Genomic DNA, 9099 nt, shown 5'->3' on the forward strand with positions numbered 1-9099 from the left:
TATATCCTCCATAGAGTGCATTATAATAATTGCTTTTCACCACTGTAGTGCTCTCTAGCTACTGACGTTTTGAAATAAATGAATTTATAACAAATAGTGTACACAAAAGTAAATGACATGATATATGACATATATATGACAAGTGTACATCCACATTACAGCAAAATGTTATTTAATTTACACACGACCAAACCTGAACACAGCTTAATCATCTGTTTTCTATAAAATTGAATAAATACAAGTATTTGTGTGCCTCCCATTGTGCATTTAACTTGAATTATGCCCAGCAGACGTCTGTTTTAAAGCAGTGGGCGACTAATTCACTTCTTGATTTGCTTAATAAAAGCCTTTATGATTGTGTTGACAAACATGTTTATAGTGCATTATTTTCAAAGTGCTTATTGCAAAAATAGATGTAGCGCAGCCATTAAAAGTAATTTGCATGCAATGTATCATGCAACCTCATGCACTTGCTGCTGATCTATTTAAGTAAATAACTTGAATGTAGTATGAATTTGTCGGTCTACTACAGAAAAGCTAAAATGCGTTTAAAAGTCTGACTGACCAAGTCGATTTTTCTTGGTTTGTCCCTAAAACGTTCAAACGTCAAGCTAAGTACAGGATGACAGATGATTTTCTTGACGTTTCTTGAAGTGTTCAATGCATGCTTCTCCACATGAGTCTGACAGCAGAAGCACCAGAGACACAGATAGAGCGAGAAGATCCTGCTGAGACGATCCCAAAGGAGCTTCACACATCCACCCGAGAGCCTCATTCACTTATCAGTTAATTAAGCATGTCAATAATGATTAATCAGAGCAGAGCAGGATGACTGTCACACAGCGCTGTGAGCTGGAGTGTTTTTAAACACACACACACACACACACACACACCTTACAGTCCCTGTCCCGCAGCTGGTAGTCGCTGTTCTCGTCCAGGCTGATGTCATCAGGCAACGCCGGTGAGGAGGATTTATCTGACAGCTGCTCCGACATCAGAGACGTTTGCTCGACCTCCGCCAGCCAGATCTACAAGCACACACCATCACCACAGGAAGCTGTCAACCACTGGTGCATGCAGAGATCTGAGAACTCACTCACATGACCTGCTGCGCGCACACACACACACTCACACACACGCTCTCTCGCGCACACACACACACACACACTCACTCACATGACCTGTTGCGCGCACACACACACTCACACACACATATACGCACACACACTCACACACACACACTCACTCACATGACCTGTTGCGCGCACACACACACTCACACACACATATACGCACACACACTCACACACACACACTCACTCACATGACCTGTTGCGCGCACACACACACTCACACACACATATACGCACACACACTCACACACACACACTCACTCACATGACCTGTTGCGCGCACACACACACTCACACACACATATACGCACACACACTCACACACACACACTCACTCACATGACCTGTTGCGCGCACACACACACTCACACACACATATACGCACACACACTCACACACACACACTCACTCACATGACCTGTTGCGCGCACACACACACTCACACACACATATACGCACACACACTCACACACACACACTCACTCACATGACCTGTTGCGCGCACACACACACTCACACACACATATACGCACACACACTCACACACACACACTCACTCACATGACCTGTTGCGCGCACACACACACTCACACACACATATACGCACACACACTCACACACACACACTCACTCACATGACCTGTTGCGCGCACACACACACTCACACACACATATACGCACACACACTCACACACACACACTCACTCACATGACCTGTTGCGCGCACACACACACTCACACACACATATACGCACACACACTCACACACACACACTCACTCACATGACCTGTTGCGCGCACACACACACTCACACACACATATACGCACACACACTCACACACACACACTCACTCACATGACCTGTTGCGCGCACACACACACTCACACACACATATACGCACACACACTCACACACACACACTCACTCACATGACCTGTTGCGCGCACACACACACTCACACACACATATACGCACACACACTCACACACACACACTCACTCACATGACCTGTTGCGCGCACACACACACTCACACACACATATACGCACACACACTCACACACACACACTCACTCACATGACCTGTTGCGCGCACACACACACTCACACACACATATACGCACACACACTCACACACACACACTCACTCACATGACCTGTTGCGCGCACACACACACTCACACACACATATACGCACACACACTCACACACACACACTCACTCACATGACCTGTTGCGCGCACACACACACTCACACACACATATACGCACACACACTCACACACACACACTCACTCACATGACCTGTTGCGCGCACACACACACTCACACACACATATACGCACACACACTCACACACACACACTCACTCACATGACCTGTTGCGCGCACACACACACTCACACACACATATACGCACACACACTCACACACACACACTCACTCACATGACCTGTTGCGCGCACACACACACTCACACACACATATACGCACACACACTCACACACACACACTCACTCACATGACCTGTTGCGCGCACACACACACTCACACACACATATACGCACACACACTCACACACACACACTCACTCACATGACCTGTTGCGCGCACACACACACTCACACACACATATACGCACACACACTCACACACACACACTCACTCACATGACCTGTTGCGCGCACACACACACTCACACACACATATACGCACACACACTCACACACACACACTCACTCACATGACCTGTTGCGCGCACACACACACTCACACACACATATACGCACACACACTCACACACACACACTCACACACACACACACACACACACGCACAGTATGATCCATCACAGACAGGATTTCAAATGCAGCTTCTTTTCTCATCACCGTTCTTAAAATCAGCCTGAAGGAGATCTCACACTGTATGCATAAATTACAACATTGAATCCTCATGTTTCAGATGCCGTTTCCATGTTCATTTCGTTCAGAATCAGTCTTAGATGTGATACATTCAGCCAAGATGATGTTTCATGCAATTCTGTGCAAACGAGATCATTGACGATCATCTTCTGTCTGTTGGGCTTCATGATGGATGAGACTCATACGAACTGAACGATTCTGATTCCACTGAATTTCATTAGTGCCGGATTTCCCAGATGAGGGTTTTTGAGTTGATGAAAAAGTGGATAAATAATGAATAGTGAATAAATAATTATATCAAATGTAAAATTTAAATAAATAACTGGGTCTGCATGATAATCGCTATATAGCTTATTGTGATTATCAAATCAAAGGCTGCAATTTAATTAAATAACTGTACAGTCTGAAGCATTTCATAATTACAATTTTAAAAAATTAATTTTTTATAGTACAATTACAATTGTATTATTATTATTATCATTTTTATTAACATCAGAGATTTGTGAACATGCAAATGTGTCAAATAAAATAGTAATTTCTTATTTTACAGTGCAACTGTACTTTACAACAGTAATATATTTCTGTATTTTTATAATTTTATATAAAATATACTACTACTACTAATAATAATAATATTAATAATAATAATTCTAATTATTATTATTATCATTGTTGATATCAGAGAACTGTACATACAAATGTTTTATTAAATTAAATTTAAATTTAAAATAAAATCTCAGGTGTACTTCAAGTAAATATTTTAGGTCTAAGGGGTTCGTTCGGCTGACAGACAGTTTAGGAATCGCGTTAGGTATCCTCACCTCTCCTGATTGGCTCCTGCCATCTCGTCTGATTGGTGGAGAGCAGTAATGGTGGAACACAGATCCTGATAGATTATCAATCATCTGCATTTCTCCATCCAGCGAGTCCTTCATCAGCAGAGAGACGCTCTCCAGCCACTGGTTCTCCTGTCACACACACACACACACACACACACACACACATTTACTTAGCTATCTAAATGAGGACATTACATAGACTTATATTGATTTTATATACAGATAGTAATACAGTAGTCAACATTTGAAGTGGATCAAAAAAGTTCATCAAAGTTGTCCTAAGACAAGAACAGGTATTGTTTTGGTTTTAGGACAACTTTGATGAAAGGTTTTGATCCACTTCAAATGTTGACTTCTGTACACTTTTTAACCTAAACCCACCCCCTAACCCTACCCCTCACAGAAAACTTTCTGCATTTTTACAATTTCAAAAAAACTTTGTTTGCTTTATTTTTATACCAGTTTTACAAATGAGGACATTCCCAAATGGAGGTTTTTAGTGATTTTGTCAGGTTTTGCTCACTTTTGGGTACAAATTTGCACACACACACACACACACACACATACACACACACACTTGTGTGTGTGCGCGCGCGCGCGTGTGTGTGTGTGTTAGTGTGCAGTGAAGCGTTCAAGCGTGTGGACGGATCAATCAATCAGAACTTCAGTTAGACGTATGAACTCCATCTAGTGACCTGCCGGATGACCCGAGACCATCGAAATACACCATCAGTCAGTGTGTGTGTGTGTGTGTGTGTCGCATCAGACAAGTGAAACAAGGAGAAAAAAAACATTTATTTTATTAAATAAACAGACTGATAAATTGCTTTGCATGAGCAGCATCATTGGTTTGATTTCTAATGAGACAGTGATGTCATCAAGAGTTTAACTCTATGTAAATGAAGCAGCAGCTACTAATGGGAGCGAAGGAATCATAAAATCATTTGTATTTGTTTCAATTAATTCTTGTGAATTTTTCAGCAGCAAGAAAACTGATTCACGGTTAAATTAGAGTGGCGTCTTATTTTCATCCACACTGCATGTTGTTCATGACCAGACTGTCTTAAATCTGAGCGTCCAGCAGTGTGAAAGCCCACCGCGAGCAGCAATAAATCACTGTCAGTGTGAACGAGACATCAGTGTGTGATTCACTGCTCATCACATGTGGACAGATTGTTTTGTGTTTCAGCTGCGACTTCATGTCCTCTGATGACTCACAATGTGTCTCCATTAACACACACACACACACACACACACACAGACACACGCACACTCACACACACACACACACACACACACACACACACACACACACACACACACACACACACACACACACCACCAGGATAGAAAAACATGTACATACGCTCACACTCACACGCACTCTCTCTCTCTGACAGACACATACACTCACTAACTCACACACACACACACACACTTACACTCACACTCACTCACACACACACACACACACACACACACACACACATGCACGATCACTGCGGGCCATCAGATGTCAGGAAGGAAATTTACAATCACTCAGTGTAATGATTCATGAGAGATTCATGACTGCTGTCCCGCTTCAAAAACAAAACCTTTACAGTGAGATTATAGGGGAATATTATCATCTCACTATACAGTAGATACTGTTCATGAATACACCTGCTCTAATGACACTCATCATTTACAGTACAGTAAATCCCACTAGACAAATGAAGCACTGCATCAGATCTGAGCTATATGTTCATCTGCTGCAGTGAATCTCAGTGTTTGTGCAGCAGCAGCAGATCAGTCTTAAAGCTTGAGGTCAGTTCAGGTTTTAGGGTCCGTTCACACCATGATCGATAACTATAACCATAAACATAAGTTTTAATAACTGCTCTAAGAGAATAGCAGAGTCCAGGATTTTTTTTTCCAGCTGATAAATGCTAAAAACATTGACAGACAATCAGAATCTATCCGACTTTAATGAGCTCCAGCATTTAAAGTGGCAGACGACAAAACTACAGTGCAATTATGAAATAAACAGAGAGTTATCATCCGCCAATATAGTTATCATTATAGTTATCTTTGTTAGACTTATCGTTACCATTATTAAGTTATTATTATTGTTATAGTTATCGATAATACTTATCATTATAGTTGTCATTATAGCTAATATTATAGTTAAAGTTATTGTTATTATAGTTATCATTTCTTGCTATCTTTATATATTTATAGTTATTGTTGCAATTACAGTTATATAGTTATAGTTATAGTTATCAAAGTTAATGTTATAATTATAGTTATTAGTTATAATTTATCATTAGACTTATACTTAACATTGTTAAAGTTATCGTTATTGTTGTTCTTAAAGTTAACGGTTATAGTTATAATTATAGTTATCATAGCTAACGTTATAATTATAGTTATTGTTATCATTATACTTATAGGTAACATTATAGTTATTGTTATAGTTAAAGTTATCTTTATTATAGTCATCATAATAGTTATCGGTTACAGTATCGGTTATTATACTCATAGTTATCATTTCATTTTTCATTATCATTTATTTATTGATACAACTATTGGTTATAGTAATCATTACAGTTAATGTTATAGTAACTGTAACGTCAACGTTATAAACCAATCACAACTCGGTATGCACATTTGATGACATCACGACTGCCATTCAGTTGCATTCTAAGTCAGTGGGAGTTTCTCAAACTTGAATTGGTTTAAATCTCAAAAATCTATAGTTTTATGTTTTCGGACTGGCTTTAGTCAAACGTTATGATTGTTTCTTTACAGTAAATGACACAGGCTGTGACGTCCTATATAACTACATATAATATATCCTATATATAATATATCGTTGCAATTAAAGTTATATTGTTATGGTTATAGTTATCAAAGTTAATGTTATAATTATAGTTAAAGTTATAATTTATCATTAGACTCATACTTAACATTGTTAAAGTTATCGTTATTGTTGTTGTTAAAGTTATCGGTTATAGTTATCATAGCTAACGTTATAATTATAGTTATTGTTATCATTATACTTATAGGTAACATTATAGTTATTGTTATAGTTAAAGTTATCTTTATTATAGTCATCATAATAGTTATCGGTTACAGTATTGGTTATAATACGCATAGTTATCATTTCATTTTTCATTATCATTTATTTATTGATACAATTATTGGTTATAGTAATCATTACAGTTAATGTTATAGTAACTGTAACGTCAACGTTATAAACCAATCACAACTCGGTATGCACATTTGATGACATCACGACTGCCATTCAGTTGCATTCTAAGTCAGTGGGAGTTTCTCAAACTTGAATTGGTTTAAATCTCAAAAATCTATAGTTTTATGTTTTCGGACTGGCTTTAGTCAAACGTTATGATTGTTTCTTTACAGTAAATGACACAGGCTGTGATGTCCTCTGTGTCCCGTGTTCAGTATGTCAGCGAGTGCGAGCCGCACCTGTGCCGGTGAGTAGAGTTTCCTCTGGTTCTGTGTGTCCTGTGTGTTTCTGTGCGGTGTCAATCCGCTCTGGCTGGTGCTGGCATGTGTGTGAACCGTCTGTTTGTTTCCGCAGCCTCTCGCCAGCCTCTCGTCCGCATCGGCCCCAGTCGAGCGCTCCGGACGCCCCAGACAGCACAGGCCGCCCTGCGCCAGCTCCATCTCGATCTCCGCATCCATCTCTGCGTCCTCCTGCGCCTCTTTATTGGAATCGTCCAGGTGCTTCATCAGCACAGCCACCACCACGTTAATCAGGACGAACTGAGCTGTCAGAACGAAGCTGACGAAGTACATGGGCGAGATGATCTGCAGGCTGGTGTTACACGAGTAGCTGTCGCCCGGCGTACATTCTCGCAGCGTGTCCTGTAAGCACAAACACACTAAAGACTATCCAGTTCTGTTTGACTGTCATTTCCTCCACACCAGTGCAATACGACTAAAATAGAAACCATGAAATCCGCTAAATATCTCTCATGCATCACGGCTGCTGGTCGTACTGCCGCTGCTGAGGAAAAGAGTGTCACATCTGGTTTAAACATGCTGCCGTTTCACAGATGTGACCCTGGAGCACAAAACCAGTCATAAGGGTCAATTTTTTTAAATTGAGATGTACACATCATCTGAAAGCTGAATAAATAAGCTTCTATTGATGTATGGTTTGTTAGGAATGGACAATATTTGGCCGAGATACAACTATTTAAAAATCTGGAGTCTGAGGGTGCAAAAAAATCTAAATATTGAGAAAATCATCTTTAAAGTTGTCCAGATGAAGTTCTTAGCAATGCATGTTACTAATCAAAAATTAAGTTTTGATATATTTACAGTAGGAAATTTACTAAATATCTTCATGCAACATGATCTTTACTTAATATCCTAATGATTTTTGGCATAAAAGAAAAATCAATCATTTTGACCCATAAAATGTATTTTTGGCTATTGCTACAAATATACCCCAGCGACTTAAGACTGCTTTTGTGCTGCAGGGCCACATATTGTCTGTTTTTGCTTAAGGCGAGACACTACAGGCAAAAACAGTTTTTTCATGATATTTTGGTCTATTTTGCTTTCAGAGTAGTGGAAAGGAAACATACAAGTGTTTATTTTACTGCACTTTATCTTTTTGCATCTAGATTTCAATTCCAATCCATATCTTTAAAGAGTTTTTTCTCTTACATTCACCAAACTCTACAGTTTTATTCCTATCTGTATTCTGAAGGCTTTTACTTATCTTAATTCAATATAATGCAGCATAATGATCAATCAACACAATCTTTACAGCCATTTATCAAGCAGCACATCACATCAGATCTATTATTTAAAATACATACGGAAATATAGTTGGATGTGACACTGATTCAACACACAAAGGAAGCCGACCGAATGCAGCTGATTTACATGGTTTATAGCTGTAGTTTAGGGTTTGTGTTCATGTAACGTGACACCAGCATGAGCTCTACCTTCATGATGCCGTTCCAGTTATCTCCTGTAGACACCTGGAAGAGAGTGAGGAACGCCATGCCGAAGTTTTCAAACGTGGCGTGACGGCTCATGCCTTCACACGGGTATTCAGCATTACACACTGAAACACAGAAACACGGAAAGACACATTCAAAACTAACTCATTTCATTTTATTTGAAGTCTCTTCTGCTCACCAAGGCTGCATTTATTTGATCAAAAATACTGAAATATTATT

The 9099-nt window shown here is 39.7% G+C and overlaps 1 pseudogene; it reads right to left on the reverse strand.

The window, feature by feature from the left end:
• Window positions 1-9099, reverse strand: part of LOC107681412 (voltage-dependent T-type calcium channel subunit alpha-1I-like) — a 72826-nt pseudogene that overhangs the window by 4214 nt on the left and 59513 nt on the right.

This window comes from Sinocyclocheilus anshuiensis, unplaced genomic scaffold, assembly GCF_001515605.1.
Source record: "Sinocyclocheilus anshuiensis isolate Anshui unplaced genomic scaffold, SAMN03320099.WGS_v1.1 scaffold1394, whole genome shotgun sequence".
Lineage (NCBI taxonomy): Eukaryota > Metazoa > Chordata > Actinopteri > Cypriniformes > Cyprinidae > Sinocyclocheilus > Sinocyclocheilus anshuiensis.